At 39.2% G+C, this 26,460-nt stretch overlaps 1 protein-coding gene across 11 annotated transcripts in view; it reads left to right on the forward strand.

The window, feature by feature from the left end:
• LOC149124742 (uncharacterized) overlaps positions 1 to 26,460 on the forward strand; it is a 395,906-nt gene that overhangs the window by 360,848 nt on the left and 8,598 nt on the right. For 2 of the 11 annotated variants that reach the window (XR_016213571.1, XR_016213573.1), the window contains exon 7: positions 16,880 to 17,430. The gene's annotated coding sequence lies outside the window, so the exon portion shown is untranslated. Of the gene's footprint in view, positions 1 to 16,879; positions 17,464 to 25,577; positions 25,813 to 26,460 lie in introns of those variants that run through there. The other 9 variants (XR_016213572.1, XR_016213574.1, XR_016213567.1 and 6 more) reach the window with 8 other exon arrangements.

Genomic DNA, 26,460 nt, shown 5'->3' on the forward strand with positions numbered 1-26,460 from the left:
ATTACTGAGTGGTTCTATCTCTAGTGCCGTCTTACCAAGAATGACTAGGGTAGGTCAGTCCATTTTCCTGGGTTTCGTTTTCTTCATTGCTAAAATAAATGAAGTAGAATAATCCCATCTAGGATCCTCGCTCTTACTCACGAATTTTAGTCCCATAGTTTGCACAAGCGGTCACAACTTTCCCTCCCTTCTTATCAATCTGGCCTTTGCACTGTGGTTTTGCAGCTCCTCCATCAAAGGGTTGAGCCCGTTTCCTCATCCTGTGGATTTGGATTGACCTTGTGATTTGCTTGGTCATTAGAATAGAAGTAGCAAAGTCGCCAATGCTGAGTCTAGGCCTCAAAGAGTCTGTGTGCCTTTGCTTATCCTTTTGGAACTCTGCCACCACTCTGAGCAAGCCTTAGCTGGCCTGATGGATGATAAAAGACATGTGGCCCAATCACCCCTATCACTCCAGCTGGCAGCCAGCAAAACACCAGATGTAAGGAAGGCCATCATAGACCAGCCAGGCCCCTTTTAACCTGCCAGCTGATGGCAGGTGCAGGAGCGAGCCAAGCTGAGATCAGCTAAACTGGCTCAGAGCAGCAGAACCATCCATCTGACCTATAGAATTAGGAGCAATCATACATGTTCTTTCTTTTTTTTTAAGGAGAGAGATTGACAGTGTATGACCTATGAGCAGCTGCCCAGTTTTTATAAAGTTTTATCAGAACACATCCATACCCATTTGTCTATAAATCTTCTGTGGTTGGTTTCATCCACCAGTTGCAGAGTTGAGTAGGTGGCATAGAAACTATATCGTAGACATTTACTAACTAGCCCTTTAAGAAAAAGTTTGGTAGCATCCTTCAAATTTGGGGTAATTTATTACATAACAATATCTTAACTGGTACACTATAATAATAAGAGATTAATAAATTGTTTTGTTTCCTCTTTCAAAATAAACCATTTTTTAAAATGACTTAAGCAATAATGATTTGATTATCCCGCACAGTTCTATGGGTTTACTGGGCTCAGCTGGACAGTTCTGCTCTCCCAACATGTTGCATATTGCTGATACATGAGAGAAAGCCTGGATTGGAATTTCTGACCAGTTTTACTCAACTGGCCAGCTGGTGATGATGGCTGCCTCTGGGGGTAGCTGGATCTGTTGACTGGGTACTTCCTCGCAAACTATGCACGTGGCTTGGTGCCTGAATTCTAAGAGGAAGCTTGGGAAAGGTGGGAGTTTAAAGAGTCTCAAATCAGTGTGACAAGATTTCTTATGATTTAGTAATAGAAGTTCACCTGTGTTACCTATCAGCTCAGCTCCATGGGTAGAACAACACAGAGGGGGTTCTGGTTCATTGTGGGCCAGGGGAGTATATCCTTGGAGACTAGCTATCTTAATTGGAAAATAGGGTCTTTTCCCTCCCTTTCCCCTATTCCACAGCTTCTTTCTATTTGTATTTTTTGTGGCATAGAAGTTGTTAGACTCACCAACACGCGTCATACACTTACATACATACACATGCACATTTAATATATGCATATGTGTGTATTATGTATCTGAAATTGTATAGATGTTTGTACATATGTGCACCTACATACACATGGGTATATCTGAGAACTCAGAGTTCTGAGCCTGGAGTCAGGTTGACTTGCTGACTTGATTCAGCAGCAGAGTGAGGTTAATATGAGTATATGGATCTCTCACCTTTGGAAAGGACCACTTCACATCTGCTCTTATTAAAATGTTGATGACTCGTTAACATTAGGAGTTTTAAAGCTTTTAATCATATTACATAATTTTATCCTTTTTTGGCTAGCTGATAATTTATATTGGAAGGTAACCAAGAATGAAGCATATGAAATGATATACAACTTTCCATGATCATTCACTCCCATGCACCTGCAGGCCTGGCATGACCCATTCAAAGTTTGAGAGAAGCCAGACTGCCTGTTATCCAGGTGCTACAGAATGATTCGCTTTGGGGAATCTTCTCTTGGTTATCATTTGAAATTATGCCACTGTGAGCCTTGAGCTGTTGGTTCATGTTTTTTTCAACTGATATTAAATTGCTTTGAACCACACCATTACCAAATTCTGTCTTGTGCTCCTGAGTTTTCCAAACACTGGCTTGCTCTTTAGCAGCTTTGAGATATCCTACTCTCTATTCTATATCACCTGCTTTCTCCCTTCAAGTTTGATGGCAAAAAATACCTCTCTCTGGACATCCCTCAGTGCACACACACATGCATACCATACACACTATAGACCTGCACTGTGAAAACAAACCTAAAAGACACAAAAGTTGTTTCTCTTCATTTTATGCTGGAAGTTAAATTGGGTGGGTTGAAATGGGGGTATAAACTCTTTTCTTTAATGCTAACCATAGATATTGATAGGGAAATTTACACTGACTTCTCAAAAGTCTCTTTTCCTTATTCAGAACATTCATGTTGAAATAAAAGTCCTGTGGCAAATCTGCTTTCTCTATAAATATTTTCAAAAATCTTGACTTATAGGTTCATGTTGAATGTTTCCACTTGCCATCATTTTCCCCATAAAATCTTATCATTCCTTTGTGTTGCTGGTTCCTCCTAAGTTGGTCCAGTGCCCCAGGGTGAATCTAATGACTCACGGTCAAATCTTTGTTTTCAGCGGTTTGGTTTCTCCTTATGCTTCCTATTCTGTCTTGTCTCTGTTCCCTCTCATGGTATCTTCTTAGCTCTGCTGTCTCACTCAATGGTCACACAGTGGCAGGAGGAGATGATGCTGATTCCACCTAGAGTATGTGTTAAAGCAACTTGGTAGGCCACATAGATGAGGTCACCTTTCCCCCTGGGTATTACTGTGTACAAACAGAAGACGGAGACCGGGATAAATACCGTGTCCTCTAACAGAGCCAAAAAGAGAAAACAAATGGTGTTAAAGCCAGCAGGATTAGATAGGGAAGGAGTCCAAAAAACTGAGAAAACATGAGAGTGACCAAGAAGACAAAAAAAATGTGTGTCCTGGGTATACATTACATGAATTGAATTTGCAAAAGAGTTTGAGTTTCTTCGGGTGTTCAAGGTAGGTCCACGTAAATGACTGCCATCAGATGCACTTGTTCCTGTTAAGGTGTGTTCCTTTTTTTTTTTGGATTATATAGCCTGCTATACTTTGTTATTCCTTCTGTTCTTTATTTGTGGACAACTGAAAGTTAATCATGGTTCTAGACTCACTCCTCCCTATTCATTACTTTCAGCTCTTTAATAGCTATTAAATGTTTATTTATTTATGATATGAAACACACACATAGGGTGGGGAGAATATAAATCTCTCATGTTCCTATTTGGAGAGTGAACAAAATGCCAGCATAGCTGCAGGTGGGCCAACCTGACATCACATACCAGACACTCAGTCTGGGTCTCCTACACGGGTAGCAGGAACCCAAGTACATGAACTATCACCTGCTGCCTCGCAGGGTACACATTCACAGGAATCTAGAATTAGGGCAGAGCTGGGACTTGAACCTAGGCACTAATATTGGAGGTACACATCACAATGTTAACTGCTGCAAACGCTCACACAACAGTAATTACTTTTTTAAAGAAAAAACTGTAAAATCTAAGTAAACTTAAATACAGGACAATGCACAATTCTAAAGTATACAATTTAGAGTGTGTATCCACATCATACTGTAGAATACTTGTATCACACTAGAATGCCTCATGTTCAAGATCCCTTTGAGGAACTACATACTAACTTGGAGATTAATTTTGCCTATTTTCAAACAGGTGTTTAAGGGTATCATTGCCATATAACCAGTGGCTTGTATCAAAGAGTATGTTTTTAGGAAAATTCCCTTGTGAAACATTAACACAATCAAGATAATAAGCATTTCTACCCTTCCTAAGAGTTTTGTCTTTCCTCTTGGGAATCCCTTCCTCACAAACAACCTTACCCTCAAATTACCTGGTAAGCTTTGATTGTACTCTCCTGAATTTTATGTAGATGGAATCATATAACGTGTAATTTTTGTCTTGTTTCTTTCCTTCAGTATCATTTTTTAGTGATCCATCTATGATGAGCATGTCTGAATACTTTATTTTTAATAGGGTTGTATCTTATGAATATACTACAATTTTTAAAGTCCATTTACCAAATTCTAGACACTTGAGTTATTTTCCTCAGTTTTTGTTATTGAAAATGAAGTTTCGGTGAACATAGTATATCCTTTTATTTTACTTAGGGTAACATCTAGGAGTAGAATGGATTGATGATTTAATCTGTTTATGTTTAAACTTTTTAAGAAAATGTCAATGTTTATCAAAGTGGTTACACCTTTCCATTTTCCCATTCTGATAGTATATGAAAATTCCTGTTGTTCCACATCCTTCTCAACTCTAAATATGCTCAATCTTTTTTATTTTAACCATTTAAGTAGATAGGAAGTAGTATCTTACTTGTGATGTATTTCCATTACTTTTACTTCTAATAATTGAGCACTTTTTCATGTGTTTATTTGCTATCTATATATCTTCATTTCAATAGAAAAAATTTCTTCCTTGTTTTAAAAAATGATTTTTTTATACTGAGTTAGGGAACTTTTTTTCTCAGTTGTGGATACAGGTGTTCACCACATATATAATTTATAAATATTTTCTTCTAATCTGTGGTTTGCTTTTTTATTTTATTTTTAGGAAGTACACCAAAAGAAAAGCATATAGTAATATCTAAGAAACCTATTTCTACTATAAGATCAAATTTCTTCTCTTAAGATGTCTTACAGTTTTCAGCATTATATTTAAGTCTCTGATTTATTTGGAGTGATGTTTAATATGGTATGAGGTTTGGACCCAAGTAAAATTTGCCAATTGTTCTAGCACCATTGGTTGAAAAGGTTATTTTTGCATATTTTTGAACTTTCTGTAAATAGGACCATGCAATATGTCCTTATTTTATCTCAGATTTGTGTTTGGAATTTTTTACTTTTTTTGTATATACAGTTTATTTTCTTAGCTTGGTATATGTTATTCCATTGTGTGAACATAATATGATCTGTTTGATTCTCTTGCTGATGGACACTTCCATTCTATTGTTGATGAATGTGTAGGTGATTTTTAGTTTCTGCTCTTACCAATGATGCTATTATGAACATTCCTACCTTTTGATGGTACAAGCAATAATATCAGTCGAGAATATATTTAGGAGTAGAATGTATGCTTCACAGGGCATGAAATAGATACTGTTGAAGATAGTGCCAAAAATTTTTAAAGTGGATACACCAAGTTAGTCTGCCACCAACAAAGTATTAGAATGCCATGTCCTAATGTTTGATATTGATAGTAATGCTTTATTTTGGTTACTTGAACCATGGAGAAACACTGAAAGTTGGTTTTACATACATTCCTAAGGAATGCAATGTTGAATATACTTCATATGTTTATAAGCCATTTGGACATATGCTTTTTTGCAGTATCTATTATACTTTTTCTCCATTTAAAGGTTGGTTTTTCTGTACTATTTTTGATACTCAGATTCATGTATTTTGCTGAATATCTAGAGATTCTTAAGTTCAGCAATATGAAATTTTTAAAATATGGCTTGTGGTCTAATTCTCCATTAAGAAATTTTGAAAATAAGTTCATAAAGATCATCTCCCATTCATTGACTTAGAACTTTTTTTCCTCCTTAAAAATTTAGATTTATGATACATCTTGGGTTAATTTGCATATATGCTATCAAAGGAAGTTCTAAGTTCTTTTTCTTTAAAGATAGATATGCAGTTGATACACCACCACTTACCAAAAAGTATCATTTTTCCTCACTGAATTGTGGTGACTTCTGCAGAGGTTTCTGTGTGTTTGGCTCTGTTCTTGGAGTTTCTATTTGTCTCATTGCTGTAGTCTTGTACACTGTCCTAACTAATGTAGATTTTAAAAAGTCTTGATCTGGGAGAGCAAGATTTGTTCTTCAGTACATCTGTAATTTTCTGGGAACTTAGTGTTTCCATTCACGTCATACAATTAGTTTAGCAGTTCTTCCAAAATCCCACTGGTATTGGGATTGTGATTAGATTAAATGCAAAAAGCAATTTGAGAAGATTTTTAAATTAAAAATGTGGACTACTCCAATCCATGAACATGGTATATTCCATCTTTTTTAGGTTTTTTATTTATTTTGTCATTGTTTTATAATTTTAAATATAAATTTAAACATAATTATTTTATATGTCATATATTGCCTATATTTGGTATATTTTATTGAAATTAAAAAAATACTGTTTGAAATATTTTTCAATTTTACTACAGCTACATATATATATATTAAATATGTTGTTCTTTTCTTTTAAAGATTTATGTATTTATTTGAAAGAGTTAGAGAGGAGAGGCAGAGAGAGAGAGAGAGAGCAAGAGGTCTTCCATCTGCTGGTTCAATCCCTAGTTGGCTTCAATGGCTGGAACTGTGCCAATCCAAAGCCAGGAGCCAGGAGCTTCTTCCAGGTCTCCCACATGGAGCAGGAGTCCAGGAACTTGGGCCATCTTCTACTGCTTTTCCAGGCCATAGCTGAGAGCTGGATTGGAAGTGGAGCATCTGGGTCTTGAACTGGCACCCGTATGGGATGCCAGCGCTTCAGGCCAGGGCGTTAACCCACTGTGCCACAGCACTAGCTCCAACTATATTGTGCTTTAATATAGTAAACTTGCTAAATTGACTTAATATTTTTAATATTTTGTATGTACAATCCTTTGTTTTGCATATAAAACCATATCCCCTATAAACTGACATTTTCCTTTTACTTCATAATCTTTACATCTTTTATCATCTTTTACTGACCTTATTTCCCATGATACAAAGTTGAACAAAGGTGGTAATAATAGACTTCCTTATTCTCTTTCTACTATTTTTATATCCAGCTATGAGCTATCAATATGGTACATCCTGTAAGTTGTTCTTTCTCCTTCCTTTTACCTTCAGTTGTAATCTTGAGGCAGTATCCCAGTTTTCTTTTCCAAATTTATGTTAGTCATCTGGACTTTTAGTATTGTTGATAATATATTTTCTAGTTTGGATATAAGATGCTTCAAGTAGCTAGAAGATTTTCTGTCTCTCATATTAGGTAAAATTTCTGGAGTTTATGACTGTTATATCTTTATTCCTATATCAAGCACAGTGCCTGGTTCATACTAATTATTTGATAAATATTTTTTGAGTGAAAGGGTTATGCTCAAAAATAACTTTGAGCAGCCTCTATATATAATTGCGTATGAGATGTTTTAGTGTGGCTGTACTTCCAGTAGAATACTTATGGCCTGACTTTATTGAAATAAACTTTCTCTCTCTTTCCCAATGACTCAACTGTCCAATTAGTTCTCTATCCATCTGATAGTTTATTTACCCTACTTCCTTTTCTCGTATTCAGCTTCCCATATCAGATCAGTTCTCAGAAATCATTAATTCTTTCTTCCAGGGTGTTTTGATCAGGGCCCTTTTCCCCATTTCCATAGTTGTTATTCTAACCCAGAGTTTTATCTCTTTATTCTTTGACTAAGTTAACTATCTCTTTGTTCTTTCATTTGTTCCAAGTCATTCTTCTTCAGTCTGATAAGCACACAGCTAACAAAAGAGTCATCTTTAGAAATTACTTTAACCATGTATTTGCCCACTGAAGCAAAGTAGATTCTTATTATCTGTGCATCCCAATGCTCATTTAGAAAGCGTCACATGTTACAACCCTATCTATCACCACATAGTCACCCATTGGACTTCACAAATTCACTCCCTCACTTTGCCCATATTGTCATTTCCCTTATAGTTCCTTGGGACATCTTTCTCCTTTTGTTTTCCATCATGATCTATGGACAATATTTTTGAAGACCTGTTCCAGATTTACCCTTTTCAAAAAGATGTCAGTAAATTAGATTGTCTCAAAGGAAATGTTCCGTTAGCTCAACTCCCTCCTGATTTTTATATTTAGAAATATTACTCAAAAGACCAGTTATCAAAAAAGCACAAATATGTAATTAAGTAAGATAGTACTATATAAATGACTTTTGTGTTGATGTGTGCTTTCTGGCATGATTATATTTGTTAACTAAAGAGTTAGTTGACTTGGACTATCGGACAGGATGTGAAAATTATGATATTCAGATGTATAAACTATGTCTTGTGCATAAGCAACAACAATGAGGGATCTCAAAATGTTCATGGAATATGCATATTATGAAATAACTATGTATGAGTTTCAAAAAAATTTGTACCAAAATAAATGTACCCTTTAATTCCATTTTTCCATGATCTCCTTGAAGAATCCTTGTATTCTCGGTCTTAGAACTATGAACAGAGATTCATTTACTGTTTTCAGATATTAGCTAGAATGCAATCAGTCACAAGCTGTGACATACAAACTCGGGCTAGAAATGTATGATTTATCCAAATTATTAGATGTGTGTGGATTGAAAGGAGCATAGGTGCTGCATAGACCACTTTCCTGAGTTCACAATAGAAGGGAGTAGAGTCCTAGAAAAGTTGTGACTTCTTCAAGATCTGTAATACGATGAACAGCATAATTTTGATGATAATTCAGTTCTCCTAAAGTAACATTCGGTGTTGTTTTTAATTACCTAAGGTCACTTTGGTTGTTTCATTACTGGAGCCTTCTGTGCATCATAAGGTCCCGGAAGTCAGGAACCATGGCTCTGCTTTCTGGGATGCTCCTTGGAGCAGGACTCAGTTCAGTGTTTCCTAGACACCCTCCCCCCAGACTATTGTCTCCTCCTGGCCTACCCTCAGTAGACAAGGAGAGCTGACAGAAGTTGTAGGATCAGGATAGAGTAGAGGCATTGACCTTCAGAATACAAGGTTCAAGACTTGTGAATCATTATTACTCTTAAAATGTGCCTTAGCTGTTAGTTAAGAAGCCATATTTCCTAAACAATATCTCCTACTACCTTTCTTCACGTCTTCAAATCTTCCTTGTAGAATCAGTTCTGGAAAAATCAGGAGGCAAAGCTTCACCTCATTGTACACGAGCTGGAGCATCCTTGCTCCTGCCAAGAGCAGTTTTCCAAGACAAGTACAGCTTGTGCTGCATTCCCGAGCTCCCTTAGGGTGTCACTAAAGTCGTAATCCTTTCTGTCAGGAAACAAGTCTCATGTTGGGGCTAGGATGGGTCTCCAAACAGAAGACTGTTGGAATAGCCGGGGTATTGAACTTTTGATCTGTGATTGAGGCTAATAAGCCTCCAATACAGATTGTAGTTGGGCAGAGTAAAAAATTCTTCCTAAAATTCAAGTTGAGAAAATTACTAGAAAAATCTGAGGAAAAGTATCATTTTCCTTAAAAGGTAGACAGTTCACCTCATCCTCATCGTGTTCAAATCCTCCTGGTAAGTTTCTACCCAGAGGGTATATTACTCTTTTTTATGTAATTTTTCAAAGATTTATTCTACTTATTTGAAAGAGTTACAGAGAGAGGTACAGACAGAGGGAGACATTCGCTGGTTCACTCCCCAAATGGCTAAAACAGCTGGAGTGGAGCTGCTAAGAGCCAGGAGCCTCCTCAAGGTTTCCCAGCTGGGTGCAGAGGTCCAAGCACTTGAGCCATCCTCTGCTGCTTTCCCAAGTGCATTAGCAGGGAGCTGCATCAGAAGTGGAGCAGCCAGGTTTGAATCAGCACCCATATGAGATGCAGGCGCTGCAGACGGGGGCTTTTAACCCACCATGCCACCGGACTGGCCCCCTTTTTTGTATCAATTTCTAAGTCTCTAGATCAAAGTTTTCCCAACAAGAGGAGTGTGAAATTAAGCCAGCTGTTGAGAAAACAAGAAACCCTTGTTTGTTTACAGTTTTGGGGCCAGGTAAACAGCCAGATTAAGAACTGACAGGCGGTCAAAATGTGCTCCAGTGACGGATGTGGGGTGGGTATGAAGCCTAAATGTGAAATCTCACAGTATCCATTTGAACGGAGAAAGTGTGTTTTCATGCAGCGATGTTTTTGAAATGTTATGTGTAAGCTCAGAAAGTTCATTTATCATCAGAGTTTGAACACTATTAATTTGTTTTAAGCAGTTTCTATTATATCCCTGAAGTCCTCGCATGACATAGCAGCAGCACTTGAGTCATCTGTTGATGTAGTTACTTCATTCAATTATGGGGACTATAACTTTCCAACTTTATAGAGTTTTGCCCGTTTCGCTTTTCCTTAAAGAAAATCAACAAAACAGGAATTATTCCCGTATTTTCTTTTGTGAGCAAGGTCCCATCTGAGCAACATTATTCCAGCCGCCACAGCTCGGTTTTCCTCCTTAGCAGGAGCACAGAAGTGGTCTTTTTTCCCCTTGAATGTGCATATTCCTGATGGAGCTTAAAAACTTCCATAAATCAATAAAGTAATTGCTACATAATGACCTATTGTTAGTGTTCGTGCCCAGAATGATGTCACAAGGGGGTAATGGAGCTACTGAATCAAAAAATGGCAGCTGTTTCCAATTTATTTGAGAGTCAGTTGGACAGAAAATTAAATAAACACATAGACAAGAAGGACAAGGGCAAGTCCTTGTATTATTCTTATGATAGTTTTAATTCAATTGCAGAAGTCAGCAGGCAGCTGATAGCGTGGCCCAGAGTTTCATTAATTGCCTGTCTTGCTTGTCAGTGAGACAGCACACGCTCACTTCATCATTTGCTGCTTTTGTTATTCGCATTTTAAAATACACACACCAGTGAAGCATGGATCAAACTTTCCTTGTTCTCCCCCCCTCCCCCAATTTCCTTTCTTTCCTTTCCTTCCTCCCCCCGCCCCGCCCTCCATTTTCTGGTGGTGGTTGTAAGTTATTACCGCAGCCCTCCAATTCTCAGAGATGTCTGATTGCGAGAAGTGACTTTATCCTCTACCTGCATTGATGGTGTCTCTCTCTCCTCCCTCAGGGCAGGCAGCCTAGAATTTTTAAAAATTACTCTCTCCTCCTTGGGGAAGGCCTGAAGACTTGTATTTGTTGTGCAGCCCGAAGAAAAAAGCGTCCCTTGGTTTGCAGGGCTCCTTTCCACTGTGACGGGGAGCTTTGATGTGCCCTTTTGATGTTCCTGCCTGGGGCAGCTGGGGAGGATTATCAAAAGTAGCCTTAACAGTCCAGGTTGGAGCTGGGGGTGCAGCCCAGCGCATGTCCAACTGCACATTCCTGACGTCAAGACTTGCGCGAGGTGGGGTGGCCAGAGTGCACATGAGATACTGCCAAGGCATCCCCCCAACGCCTCACCCAGCCTGCACGCGTGGGACTTGCATTTTCCCAGTGTCCTTTTGACTGGACCCTATTGTCAAGTAATTGAGTGATTTGCTATTTGGTGTATCGCCATGATTACTGTTGTTTTTTAAAATCATGAGAACGAATTGTAACTAGAGACTGGGTTCATTTCACCAGCCAAAGAAATTTTCTTCTTAGAATCATGAGGCTCTGTATTTGAAAGATTATCCTACAGCAAAAGGATCTTTGAAATGTAAACAATTCCCTTTTATCTTAGAGATGAGAAAATGGAAGCTTGAGATGTCGGTGGAAGATTCTTAGCATAAGCTGATTGTAGTTAGGCTGTAGCTAACTCAAGAAAAGAATTTACTGGAAGGGATCCTGGAACTCCCAGAGGCTTGCATGCCAGGTTAGCAAAGAGGCTTTTTAACAGAGGTAAGAGGTATCCAGGGAAAGCAGGAAGGACAGAGGGTATGGAGGGTTCAAAGAAACAATATACCCATAAATTAGTCTTTTAGAGACTGAACAATGCCATGAGGAACATCGAACCTAGGTAAGGGAGAAGCCTTGGTGTTAGCATGTAGGGGCTGATCTGTGTCGATGGAGGCCTCCTTGGTAATATCGAAGAGTAGACACCTACTGGAACTGACCATTAGACACAGGCTGAAAGAAGGGGATTTGTGGCAAAAGGAACACTAAGGGCAAAGCCCAGTCTTCAGGATGCCCTAACTGTGTTCAACAAGGAGGCCAGTGTGGCTGCAGAGGAACGAGAGAGAAGGGTAGTTTGAAACGAGGCCAGGAAGTTGGGTGGGGTGCAAAGGCACAGATCATATAGGGACTTGGAGGCCATTTAAGAGCTTTGGATTTTGCTTTAATTGCAGTAATGGTTCCCAGGAAGAAATAGAGACCATGACACGCATGACGAGATGTTGATGCTGGGAGGTTGGCAGCGCTCCGCTGTGAGTTAGGCCAACCAGCTCACCCTGACTAAAATCCATGTCTCAACAAAAAGCACACATGATGACGTGTAATGAGACCTCCGGGATCACTCATGCACACTCAGACTCAAGAACGGAACTGTAAATCACAGGCACAGATCTTCTGCATTTAAAATTTTTACTTTGGGGAAATGTCAACAAAAAATGACATTCCAAAAGATCTCTGGTTGCCTTCACGGAGGTGGGTAATGTGTGACCCCGGTATCGGGTTCCTAAATGCAAATTTCACATCTTGGAAACTCACCTCCATGGGAGTTCTTTTGAGAAGGATGAAGAACTTTTTCTGGCACCAAATATTCAGGCTATTAAGAGGTGTATATCATTTTTGTGCTTTTTCAAAGTCTTTTTGAATGATCCTTGAAAGAAAAATTTAAGTTTATAATACAGAATCAGTTGAAAAGGTGTGAATGTGTATTCACAACTGAATGTGAATTTCAGTTCAAAATTTTAATCTTACTTGTTTTTAAAAATGCTCCAACAGTAACCTAAGGAATTTCTTACGCAAATTAATGAGTGAATAATGTACATTAGTAAGTGCACAGGAAAGCAGATCAGTTTATTCCATTTTTAGAGGGCCAGGGAATGAGCCCCCCGGTTAGGCTGACAGACGAGGAGGTCACAGGTGTAATGGGAGACTATTCACGTGTCAAGTTGGTGCCTTGGGAAGCCCATCAAAATGGGAGAAAAGACTTGGGCACTGTTACCATGACGAGGAAACCAGAGGAGTGAGAAATGCTTTTTCCTGGGCCATTTCAGGTTCAGATCATTTCTAAGGATGCCTCTGATTTTGAGCATTGACAGCAAGCTTCCTGGAAATATCTGAAGTTGAAATGTGTAATGAGTTGAACCAGGCAGCTAAGTAGATAGCCTCTTAGGCAAGTGAATGAGCATTCTTTTGAATTTCATCCTTTTCCATGTATTTGCTGCTTTTACTTTGTTTTAGTCATCATGGACTAAGTTATGCTCAATTAGATAAATAATGTAATGACACTAATTTTGAAGGGTAGTTAAAACAAATTTAGAATAAAAATATATGTAGGTTCAGATCTCAACCCACTCATTATAAAAGCTGTGACCTTGTAAAGTAATTTAACCTTTTAGTTTTTGGTTCCTTGTCTATAAAGTGGAGAATACAGTAGTGCTAACCTAGTTATAATTGTCCAACATATTTTAACTTTATTATGACTATTACGAATGGGGGCCTGCATTGAGGCATATCAGATTAAGCCACCATCTGCAATATTGCTAACCCATTCAGGTGCTGGTTCTTGTCCCAGCTGCTGTACTTCTGATCCAGCTCCCTGCTAGGTTGCCTCAAAAAACAACAAAGGGTGGTCCAAGTGCTTGGGCCTCTGTAGCCACAAGGGAGAGCCAGATGTAGTTTGTGGCTCATGGCTTCAGCCTGGCACAGCCCTGGCCATTTTGAGAGCAAACCAATGGATGAAAAATCTCTATCTCCCTCTCTCTCTGTCTCTACCTTTCTCTTTATAACTCTGCCTCTCAAATAAATAAGTAAATCCTTCCTTAAAAATGAATAATTTGGAAAGGTATAGATTGCAAAAACCTTTGACTGTACAAGGGTGAATCTACACAATTGGTGCTATGTATGCAATTGAGACATACATTAAGACACAGGCTGCTTCCTTAATGGTCCCAGAAGATCAGTGTCCAGTGTCGTGAGGAAGGTCTCCTCACTGCAAACATTACGTGTGAGCCCCAGGGCAGCCCCTCAGACTGGCATCATTCCCACCATTGGAGTGTCCTTGACTGGGCCCATCGTGACCAGCTTGGGGATGGAATAGCGATGGTGGCAGCGCCCTAACTCACAGGCATGGAAACCATTGGTAATTTCTTACTTGTCATTAATTCATCCCATTGGCCAGTAATCTTGAACTCTTCTAGGTCAGAGCCTTATTAACCTAAACAGATCTCCAAATGCCTCTCATTTGGTTGTTGCTCACTCTATTGAAAAAAAAAATGAATTTTTGAAACATGATTTGTAGGGAAAAATAGAATGTGGATTTTTTTTGTATTTTATGCATTTAACTGAAAAAAACACCTATCCAAAAGGACTGAGCCCCTGTTCTTTCATAACAGGGCCTCCTGGGGATTTTGTTTTGAATACGCCCATGAAATTTCAGTGCAGTACAGTTGACTTAGAAGAGTATCTTTTAGGTATAGTTGAAGAAACTTCCACTACCAGTGATTTCAGTTACAATTCCATGGACTCATGGGATGCCTTTATTATAATGCATTCTTCTAAAGAAAGAAAACAGACTAGACTAATGAAGAGGTCATAAAGAGGAAATAATGGAGGGTATAAAATTGCATATAACCACCAAATTTTCAATTGATATTGCTATGAAAATAAACTTCCTCTTCAAACTAATTTGTTCCCTACATGCACGGGCTACTCACCAGTGTAAGGGTTGCTTTTTTCCTGATTTTTCTTTGAGTATCCCATGAATAGAGTATCAAGACATAACATGAGTTGCTTGCTGATGTAAAAAAAGTGATGTTTGCCTCTGAGTCACCCTGTTGTCTTGCCATCTGAGTCCTCTTTTAAAACTGCTTAGTTTTGTGAGAGATTTGCTCGTAAGTCAGGTTTTATGAATCAAGAACACTCTGTATGGTCTTGCTAAAGCGGCATGTGCTGCTAATTTCTTTTTTACACTTCCACTCTCTGAGACACATGCACTCACTTGTGGGTAGAAGCACACACCCTATTAGCTTTTTATACTTAATAGGGCCCTTGGCATTTTTGAGTCTTAGACTAATTTGTTTTATTCTGCCTCCCTTCTGTTGTAGTCAGGAAAGCGAGTTGCCTTAAAGTTAAGTGCCTTATGATCACCCTACATGAAGGGCACTGAACAAGTCCTGTGGTCTGATTGATGAGATGCTCTCCTCCCCGATCTGCGCTCCTAACCACTGGGATTTAAAGAGGAAAGGGACTCGATTTACTGTACACATGCTATTTGGATGGTGGCTTGTTCCTCCCCAGCTCATTAAGCTCATGGAAATTATGTTCTTCATGCACCTATTTCAAACCAAGGAGGAAGTCACTCATCAAGGGAGTCTGGTCAAGACGGGCTGTTCTATGATTTGCATAGCATTGTACATTTCTGAGAGTTAAGATCCTATCTACACTGGGGTCTCTTTCTGGAATCTTACATCACTTCCAAAGAAAGATGGGGCTGCTATGTTCACTTCCTGGAGACTTAGACGAAGACTAAGTCTTTGTGCTTTCCACAGTCTGATTTTTCTAATGATGCAGGGTTCCATTTTGCTAATAACTAATAGTATTTAGTAATCCCTTCACACATCAGGCTTCATTTAGAGCCTCAGTTTCTAGCTCATCTTTCAGTGGCCTTAAGTAGCCAATTCAATGTCTAACAGAAGGAAAAGGCATGATTTAGTCACTGAAATAAATTAACAATAGAATGAAAATAACACTAGGTGTCCCAGTGTTTCCATATCCATGTGGGGCTCATTGAATTGTCCTTGGTAATAACTTCAACATAAAAATGGATTATGCCAAGTCATGGTATTGTTATACTAGGTTTTATTTTAAATCACTTGCAAGCATTGTTTATAGACATTTATAACACAATTTAATAATATAATTCATATCACATGAATATAAGCTTTTTAATAATTTTTAATTTTATTTATTTTGAGAGGCAGAATTAGAGGGAGAGGAAGAGGGGGAGAGAGAGGGAGAAAGAGAAAGAGAGAGAGAGAGACAGACAGACAGACAGAGGAGAGGTCTTCTACCTGCTGGTTCACTCTCGAATTTGGCTGCAATGGCTGGAGCTGAGCCAGGCCGAAGCCAGAAGCCCAGGTGCTTCTTCCAGCTCTCCCATGAGGGTGCAGGAGCCCAAGGGCTTGGTACGTTCTCTGCCACCTTCCCAGGTACATAACCAGGAAGCTGGATCGAAAGTGGAGCAGCCGGAACTCAAACCAGTGTCCATATGGAATGCGGGCACTGCAGATGGCAGCTTTACCCGCTGTGCCACAGTGCTGGCCCAGAATGTAAGCATTTAATAGTGCATAATACGTTTATTACTATTGAGATTCATCAATATATTATTAGGAACCAGCTCATCATAAGCATGAGTATATTTTTTCCAACTGTACATAGTATTATTTTTATGGGGAAATTCTTCATCAGCTTAATAATTCTGTGCTTGCAAATCCACAACTAAACACTCAAAACTTGATTTGAACACCAAGGCTGTTATTACTACTTCGTAGTAATACATGTGTATGCCTTGGCTATGGCAATCTCAGATTGGAGTTTATTAATTCATCTTTAAAAATGCTCGAGTTTTTATCTTTACAATATTTTCTTTTAAAAACTACCAGTGACTCTCCTTGCACTTTAGCTGAGCCTCGTAGTCCACATTTGTGGCTGTGAGGGTCTCCATTTGTAGTTCCTCTTTGTCCCTTTTTCTAGCCAGAATAATTTTCTTTGGTCCAGTCTTTCATGTAGAAGAGGAGATTATATAGCACTAATCACCACTAACCTATTTTTTGTTTAACTTCTTAAAGCACAAAGTAGACAATCCATGTAAACATAACACTCATAAATAATATAAAAGATTTATTTAAATGACAGAATTATTTATTCCAAGGGTTTTAACTATAAATACTACCTTTCTTTTCCAGCAATTTTTCAGATCCTACAGCTATCGACTAATGTACACCTGGCACAGTCACAAGGCAGGACCTGTCCCTGACTACATCCTTAAACTGACTGAGACACTTGCTATAGGTAAAGCATTGCTGGAATGAAGATGTCGCTGTCTCAGAATCTGTGCTGTGGCTTCAGGGACCACTGATAACATAATAATGCTCTTGTCTATTGCAAAAGGGTTAAACTTGCCTGTAGCGATGCTATTATCTCGTGGGTTGAGAGAATCTCTCAGATGGCTCTTCATTGTCATGATGTCTGGGCTGCAGACCTCCAAGAGAAAGCCAGGGAGATGTTGAAAACATTACTTGAGAGAGCCTGGCAGACCACTGGCATCAGATACGCCAGTTTTAAGGTGGGCTCACAATGCATCTCCCATCTTGACTTCATTTTGCAGGTTCAAAAATGCACAATAATTTGACCACCAGGAGATTACAAGACTCTGAGGGAGTAAGCCACACAACTTTACTTTCACTAAGTTAATATTAAGCCAGGATAAGAATGTCTAGATTTTGTTTATCTTTCTGTGAGGACATTGTAGGATAATTATCTTTAAAAAAAAAAAAACAAGTTTAAAATGTTTACGGAGCTGGAAATACTAACCTGATTTGATCATTTCATTGAATGCATGTATTGGATTATCACAGTGTAACCCATAAACATGTGCAACTTAGAAGAATAAAATATTAAAAGTTTTTTAAAACATGAGTTTAAATCTCCACATGCATTCAGATAAGCAAGCTTCAAAATTTTTAGTTGCTCTGATTTTAGTGCTTTTAAAATGAATATTTGTGGAGCCAGCACTGTGGTGCAGAGGGTTAACACCCTGGCCTGAAGTGCCGACATCTCAGCTGGTTTTAGACCCGGCTGCTCCACTTCCAATCCAGCTCTCTGCCTTTCCCTGGGAAGGCAGTGGAGGATGGCTTAAGTCTTTGGACCCCTGCACCCATGTCAGGGACCTAGAGGAATCTCCAGGCTCCTGGCTTCAGATTGGCGCAGCTCCAGCTGTGGTGGTCAATTAGGGAGTGAACCAGTGAATGGAGGACCTCTAGTTCTCTCTCTTTCTCTCTCTGCCTCTCCTCTTTCTGTGTAACTCTGACTTTCAAATAAATAAATCTTTAAAAAAATAAATAAAATGAATATATGTAAAGTTGATCACACATCCCCTATTGAGCTGCTTAGAGATTTTAGTTTGTAAAATGTATTTATATAGTATATATAAGAAAGTATCATATATAGATATATGTTTACTATATATTTAGGTAAATACATATCTAATTATAGGTAAGGAATGAATTCAACAATGTTTTTGGGAGCAGCTATTTGAGTGGTTAAGACACTAATGTCCTGTGTCACAGGGTTAACTGGTTTAACTCCCAGCACTGGCTCCCGGTTCCAGCTTCCTACCAAAGAAGACCTTGGGAACAAGAATAATAATTGGGTCCCTGCCGTTCACGTGGGAGACCTGGGTTGAGCTTCTGGCTCCCAGTTTTGGCCTAGGCCAGTCCCAGCCTTTGCAAGCTTTTCAGGAAGTGAACCAGACAACACAAACTTGGTCTTGCTCTCTGTCTATTTCTGTGTGTTTCTTTCTTTGTCTTTGCTTCTCTACCTAAGGAAAACACCCCACCAAATAAAACCCCGGTATTTACTTATCTTTCATACAACGTCATGGTCAGTTCTAGCGGATGGAGATACAACTGCTCAAAGACAGGAGAGGGCCCACTTTGCTGGAACTTGTAATGCAGGTGGGGAGATGGAAGACAGGCAAGCAGATATTGAGCAGTATGGTTTCAGATTATGATCAACATTGCACATCCAACCTGGTGATGAGACGGGATTATTTGCTGAGAGGGAACAGGATGGATAGCAAGTTTGTTAGCAGTTAAGTTTGAAATCCATACTACCCATCTAAATGAAAGTGTTAAACAGACAACTGGATATATAAATCTTTTTCAACTCAGAATTAAAAATACAGTACTGAGTGGCATCTGAATATGGATGTTTCTAAAACCATGCATCTGAATGAGAGATTCGCGGGAAGAATTTGTAGATAGAGAAAAAAGAAAAAAGGAGAACATGGGGTTTGACCTTGTAGTTAAGATGCCAGTTAACATGCCTGCCTCTCACAATGAAGCGCCTGAGTTCAATACCCAGCTCTGCCTCTTGATTCCAGCTTCCTGCTAACAGAGACCCTGGTGGCAGCAGGTGATAGCTCAAATAACTGGTTTCCGGTACACCATGTGGGAGACCCAGATTGAATTCCCAGCGTCTGGCTTTGGCTTGGCCACTGTAGGCATTTAGGGAGTGAACCAGCAGATGGGAACTCTCTAAGTTAGCCAACCCCCGCCCCCCAAAAAAAAAGTATTTTTAAAAGATAGAAAAAGCTGACAAAGTATCAATTCTCTGGGAATACTGATATTGAGAGATAGAGTACAAGAGTTAGCAAACGAAAATGAACTGAAATAGCCAGTGAGGTGGAACAAACTTGAGTGGGGTGTCACAGCTTGTTAAATCTGCTGTGGCTGGGGAGTGCAGTGGAGGATGGCCCAGGTCCTTAGGCCCTGCACCTGCATGGGAGACTGGCAAAGGCACCTGGCTCCTGGCTTTGGATCAGTGTGGTGTGCCGGCCACAGCACACAGCCACAGTGGCCGTTGAGGGGTGAACCAACGGAAAAGGAAGACCTTTCTCTCTGTCTCTCTCTCACTGTCCACTCTGCCTGTCAACAAAAATAAATAAAAAAATAACAAAAAAGAGACTAGGGAATGAAATTGATGACTGCTGATGTTCCAAGTGAGGTTAGGACATGTGATTCTCACGCAAGATTGAACCCACTGATGACAAGAACACATGAACCATCATGGTGCTGTGATGATCAAAGTCCGCTTAGTGTTCTCTCCAGTTTCTGCTATTTTCCTACTTAACGAACAATGATTGATGAAGGAAATGTCAAGAACAAGTTTGCTCCTAAAATAGATAAAATTCTTAATACCAAGCTATGCATTTTATTTGGCATCCAAAGCAGAGATTATCGTTCATGCCAGGGGTATGATTGTGTCATTATATAGAATGTGACTTTACCATTTTAGTCATTCTTATTTTTTACAGTCAACAACGTACTCTATCCACTCACACATCTGAGATGCATATGTTGTTAAAGCTTGCGTTGACAGTTGAATACAAAATAAAGAATATATATGTTGTGGTGGTTCTCTGGCCCAGAGTTTAGCTGGAGATTGGAGGAAGTCTTTTTTTTTTTTTTCTTAGCACCCAAGAATGAATGTTTCCTTCTAATGCAGCTTCTCCTTAAATTGAATTTTTATACAGTTAACAGTTTTATTAGGTATGACATTGCTAATTGGAAACAATGAGATGTAACCTAAATCTGTAATTTGGATTTTCTTAAAGTCTTTAGGAGGATTAAAGAATTACTTTTCTCCTAATAGAACTCTTAGATCATCCAATGAAAATAATATGAGGAACTTTGAAAAGTTCATGAAAAATGGATTACAAGGTGTTTATTTTGTTGCAACACTACTTGAAATCCATGAGTAGTTGTTTCATTTTGTGCATCATACATGAACATTTTGAAGACCCCTCATGTGCATAGACTTTGAAAAAAAATTTTTTTGCAACAAAGTAACCTTATTTTTTAATTCCATTTTTCCACATACTTACTGGAGTACCCTAGTGTTGTCTACTAAATACCTGGAATGCCTGCCTATTAGCACAGCTGCCGGTTATTTGGTATCTTCAAGACTCAGAGAATGAAGTCATGCTATGATGGATTTCGTGTCTGTGTCCCTAGAAAGTGTCTTCCTCATCTGCCTCCCCAGTGCTGGTCCCAGCAGTGCTGCTCTAGGACCATTCTATGCACCCTGTAGCCCAGCTGCTTGTACAGGTTGACTGTAACTTTCTTCGGAAACAAAGAGATCAACAACAGCAACAAATCTACCATGTGTGTTGCTCCAGCAAAACAGGTCCTCACCCTGCTGTCCCTGAAGCTGACTGGCTGGGACTCCCACTTGCATCTGTCATATCCATCAGACACGATCACCTTGAGGAGTTATGGCTAATACCCTGGAAACTTGACAGCTGGGAATGGGGAATCCTCTGCGCTTATCAACAGTATGTTCAGGAGGAGTTACTTCTGCAGATGCAAAACATATCCAGTTTATGTGGGTGCTAGTTTACCTCACTTTCACATGGTGACATTTGCAGGATTGATTCCCCAAATCTACAGAGCTCTTTGTTTGCAGCACATAGCAATGAAAATAGAAGAATTTTGACTCGGGGAGGCGTTCATTTTATTATTTTTTAAAATGTTTAATTGGAACATGGTAATTGTACACCTTGATGGGGTACAGTGTGACATTTCAAGGCAAGTATACCACGTGTAATGATCAGATTAGGGTAATTAGCATTTCCAGCTTCTTCAATATTTATCATTTCTGTGTGTTGGGAGCCTTTGAACTCCTCTTGGCCAATTCTTTTAAAAATATATAATGAAGAGTTGTGAGCTGCAGTCCCCCTATTGTGCCTCCTGTGGCCCTGGATTCTGGTTCCCGTCACCCAGCCTCCCCATCTCCGCGCCCCCCACCCACCCTGCTTCCCAGCCTGTAGTCATCACTCTTGTGCATTCAGATCAGCCTTTTGTTGTCCTCCTTTGTTCTGAGCTTCCACACCTGAGAGAGGACAGGCAGGGTTTGTCTTTGCGTGCCTGGCTTAGTTCACGCAACATAACGTCCTTTGGTTATGTTCATTTTGAGGGCCTTGTCTGAGACAGCGAAAGACATGTCTTTTCTGCGACTTGCTCCCTCTCACCTCTCCTCCTGTCACCTTTCTCTCACGCTGTCTTTGTATGCGAAACCTTTTCCATAAACTACCTCCTCTCTGCTGCCCACATGTTCCTCAAAGCTGTTCCAGGGAGCGCTGTATTCCTTCCCTGCCAAGTTTTCTGTCCCTTCCTGTGCTCCTGACACACTTTCTTTCCCCAGGATTTATTTTTTTAAAGATATTAGCAAAAACAATAATTACTCGGTGTGGGGAGATAAGTTTTCAGCTTTTAATGAAGACAACTTCAGGTTGAATTCCTCAGAAATGGCGATATTTTTTTCTTTGCGGAGGAACTTGAAAGAACATTCACTTGCAAACATTGATTAATTGTTGTGTTTCTATCCACAGCATGCATTAAATTTAAGATAAGAGCAATGACTGGAAATTTAGATTTAAATTTTTCTCATGAGCTAAATTTTCGACTTCTGCCATTCTCATAAAAGAGCAAGGCAATTTATGGGTTTAAACTTTTAACAAAAGTGTCTTTAGAAACATAATATTATGATAATGATTTTAGTCTTTAATATCATTATAAAGAATGTTTTTAGATAATGCATGGAAATGTTCCCTCACAATTATGTATTTCTTAAAATTAGCTCTACAATACTCTAAGGGAGACAATAAAAATATAGAGGCAAGCCAAACAAGTTTATGCTTAGAACATAAGTTTCAGCATTCTATTTGCCATACTCAATAATGGTAGATTATGTTGAAGATGTTTGGCAAATATTCATTGGACGACTATAACTGAGTTATGAGCATGCAAACGAATTCATCCAATTTAAATGTTTCTAAAATTTATTTTAAACCAAGAAGTGGGAGGTATGTGACCTATAAATTAAAGCCCCTGCAGTAGGGGAATAGTTTCCTTCTGCATTGCTTCATATGTCCCCAAACATAGCAGCATATGTAATAAACTCTTAATAAATTCTTAAGTGTGGTGATAGTGTGAGAGTAACAGACTCATTTTATATGAAACAAGTAAGAGTAACTCCAGGTCTTTCTAGAAGTGATTTTCTTCTCTCCCATGCTAGTCTTCCCTTAACATTAGTGTTGGTATACCTCCCTCACTGGGGGACCCTGGCATTGTGTCCTGCACTAATACATTGGAGGGTGTGTTTAAGGAAGTCTTTTACAGTATTTTATAGGTCATGGGGTATCTCTGTGCTTAACTGAATTGGAGAACCACTGAAGTTTCCCATGTGTGTCTGAGTGTGTGTGATGTGTATAGTTAGGTCCCAGAGACTGCTGGTGATTTCTAGGTGCTCCTTGGGAATTCAGGAGCTCACACTCTGAGGCTGTGGACCCATCAGTATTTTTGTTTCTGTTTGCTCTTTGATTAAGTAAGGGTAAGAATTCTTTCTAACGGCTGGCATGGTGGCGCAGCAGGGTGAGCTGGCGTCTTATAGCTGTGTGCAGATTTCAGTCCTGGCTGTTCCAACTCTCGTCCGGAATCCCTGCTAATGCACCTGGGAAGGCAGCAGGGGATGGCTCAAGTATTTGGGCTCCTGCCACCCGTGTAGGAAACCCAGATGCAGTTCCTGGCTTCCACCTGGCTGTTGTGGCCGTTTGGGGACTAACCCAGCAGACAGAATATCCCTCTCTTTGTCTGGCTCTACCTCTCTCTCTGTCACTCTGCCTTTCTAATAAATAAATAAATCTTTATAAAAATTGTTTGCAAATAATTATCTCATAGGGCTGGTTTGAATATGTTAATCAGAGATGCTACAAAGTAAAAGAAATCCCCAGTAGGGCAGGGCTGGGTGAAGCCTATAGTGCCATTGCGTTCTATCAGTTGCATTTAGTAGTAGCCAGCTCAAGCATGCATCATTATTTTGTGTTTTATTAATAGAAAACTTTTATTTAATAAATATACATTTCAAAAGTACAACTTTTGGAGGTTCTTCCTCTCCCCTAACCACCCTCCCACCTGCAAACATCCCATTTCCTATTCCCTCTCCCATCCCATTCTTCATGAAGATTCATTTTTAATTTTCTTTATGTACAGAAGATCAACTCTACACTAAGTAAAGATTTCAACAGTTTGCACCCACACAGACACACAAAGTATAAAGTACTGTTTGAGGACTAGTTTTGTTAATTCTCATAGTACAACACATTAAGGACAGAGATCCTACATGGGGAGTAAGTGCACAGTGACTCCCATTGTTGATTTAACAGTTGACACTCTTATTTGTGACGTCAGTAATCACCCAAGGCTCTTATGAGCTGCCAAGGCTATGGAAGCCTCTTGAGTTCACAAACTCCAATATTATTTAGACAAGGCCATAATCAAAGTGGAAGTTCTCTCCTCCCTTCAGAGGAGGTATCGGGATCTCACTCACAGAGATCTTTCATTTAGGTCATTTTTTGCCGCAGTGTCTTGGCTTACTAAGCTTGCATCTTTGAATGGGCTGCTTTTCATTCCCTGCTACAACACTGATGCTGTTCTTCACTCCAGCTCCTTCAGAAAGAAATTCTGTAAAAGTCTTCAGCCTGTGGTTCTGCTCTCTGGGCTTTGAATCTTATTTGGGGAAATAGGAGTTACATTTAATACATTGAGACACAGTCTATCTAGGCTAGGTGAAGTCTCATCTGGTTTCCTAGGGAAAGACAGAGCAAACTCTTCTGCATTGTTAGTGGGAGTGTAAATTAATACAGCCATTATGGAGAAAAGTGTGGAAATTGCTCAAAAAATTAAAATGAGAGCACACGCCAACAATCCCAATCCTGGCTATATATCCATAGGAAAAATTCAGTTTGTCCCATGTTTACTGGAGCGTTGTTCATGATCAAGACATGGAGTAAACCTCAATATCCATCATTGGATGAATGGATATGGAAAACATGATATATGTATACACACATGGAATGCTATTCAGCCATAAAAAGGATGAACTCCTATCATTTGTGATGGCATGAATGAACTTGGAGGATACCATGTTAAGTGAAATAAGCCAGGAAGAGAAAGTCAAATACCACATGATCTCACTCATGTTGACTCAAAAAAGGTTGATCTTGTGGAAGTTTAGAATAGAATGGTGGTTACCAGAGGCTTGGAGAGACTGTCAATGGGTACAGTGGTAGTGTTGGGTAGGAAGAATAGGTTCTCATACATGTGCACAGCTGCGTGAATCCAGTGAACAATTATGCAATATATATTTCAAAATAGCTAGAAGAAAGGATTTTGAATGTACTCATAAAGAGAAACAAGTTTAAGGTAATACACACACTAATTTGATTTAATCATTAGACAATATATACATGAATCAAGACCTCGCACTGTACCCTGTTAGTATGTATAATTATTGTCATTCAAAACTAAACATATTTAAATGTTACACCAAAAAACATGGAAGCTTGGGATGAACAAGTCTTCTCTGGTATTGATTAAGGTGTTTGGAGCTCTAAAGAACGGAGGTTTAAGAAATTGAAGGAGCATTATTCTGGAAAAGAGGGTAATCTACCCACGAAAATGGTATTTTGACATTCAGTGTGCCTTGGTCACTAACTAGATTACTTATACTCTGTCTATGGTAACAGCACCTTAGAGTGAGAAGAGAATTTGGTGTTCAAGTTCAGTTCCATTCAGAGCCTCAGGATGTTAGGATGGGTTGTGAAGGTCACATTGCTTGTTAGTGGAACAGCTGGGGCTATGTCCCTTCCACAGCTGAAGTTCCTGATTATTACTATATCTTCTTAGGTATTCAAAAATAAAAAGATCTTTATTAAATTATTCCTACTCTCTAACGAAACCTAGAGAGCCTCCACAATGAGCATTTACAAATTTATAAATATTTTATGTTTAATATTGTTCTTTATATATTCTTTTTTAAAAGTTCGCAATGGAGCAAGTGTTGTGGCTTGGGGGGTTAAGTCATTGCTTGGGACATCCGCATGCTGTATCCGAGTACCAGTATGACTCCTTGCTACTCTGCTTATGATACAACTCCTGCCAATGTGCCTGGGAAGACAGTGAATGATGATTCAAGTGCTTGGACCCCTGCCACCCACATGGGAAACCTGGATGGAGTTCCAGAATCCAGGATTCTGCCTGGCCTACTTCTGGCTGTTTCAGGCATGTGAGTAGTGAACCAGCAAATGAAGAATTGCTCTCACTCTCATTCTCACTCACTGTCACCCCCCCCCCTTTCAAATAAATAAATAGATCTTTAAATAAAAGGCTTCAGTATCTTTTAAAAAATCTCCTGATAACTAAGTGATAGGGTACAAATTTAGGTTGAACACATAAACAAAACAATATACTTAATAAAGTGAATTAAAAATTAAAGCTTAAAAATGCAATAATTTGAAGGGACTTATTAATGTTTACGAATTTCTATTGGCAGCAATGAATCTTAGGTGCACTGTCAATTATTTCACTAGTCTGTCAAGTTACTGAATAGATTTTGCACTTAAATAAGCTTTTTCATTCTGGTGGACTTTGACATACACCTATGTGCTCACACACACGTACAGTTCACTGCTTACATCCCCATAGGGAGATTCAGGTACGTAGAATTTGTTCAGGCATATGTTGGTATTCAGAGTTGGGCCTGTACCTCCTTTTAAACTAATTTTACTGGTTAGATTTCTGCCCTCAGCTACAACTTCTAGTTTCACTCTTCTTAAGCTAGAAAGAGTAGAAACATTGCATTTAACCACTCTGTGGCCTTTAACTACGTAACTTTGATTTTCAAGACTGGAGGAGCATTTCCTGAA

The sequence above is a fragment of the Oryctolagus cuniculus genome, chromosome 9, assembly GCF_051225735.1.
Source record: "Oryctolagus cuniculus isolate XC-2025 breed Fujian yellow rabbit chromosome 9, ASM5122573v1, whole genome shotgun sequence".
Lineage (NCBI taxonomy): Eukaryota > Metazoa > Chordata > Mammalia > Lagomorpha > Leporidae > Oryctolagus > Oryctolagus cuniculus.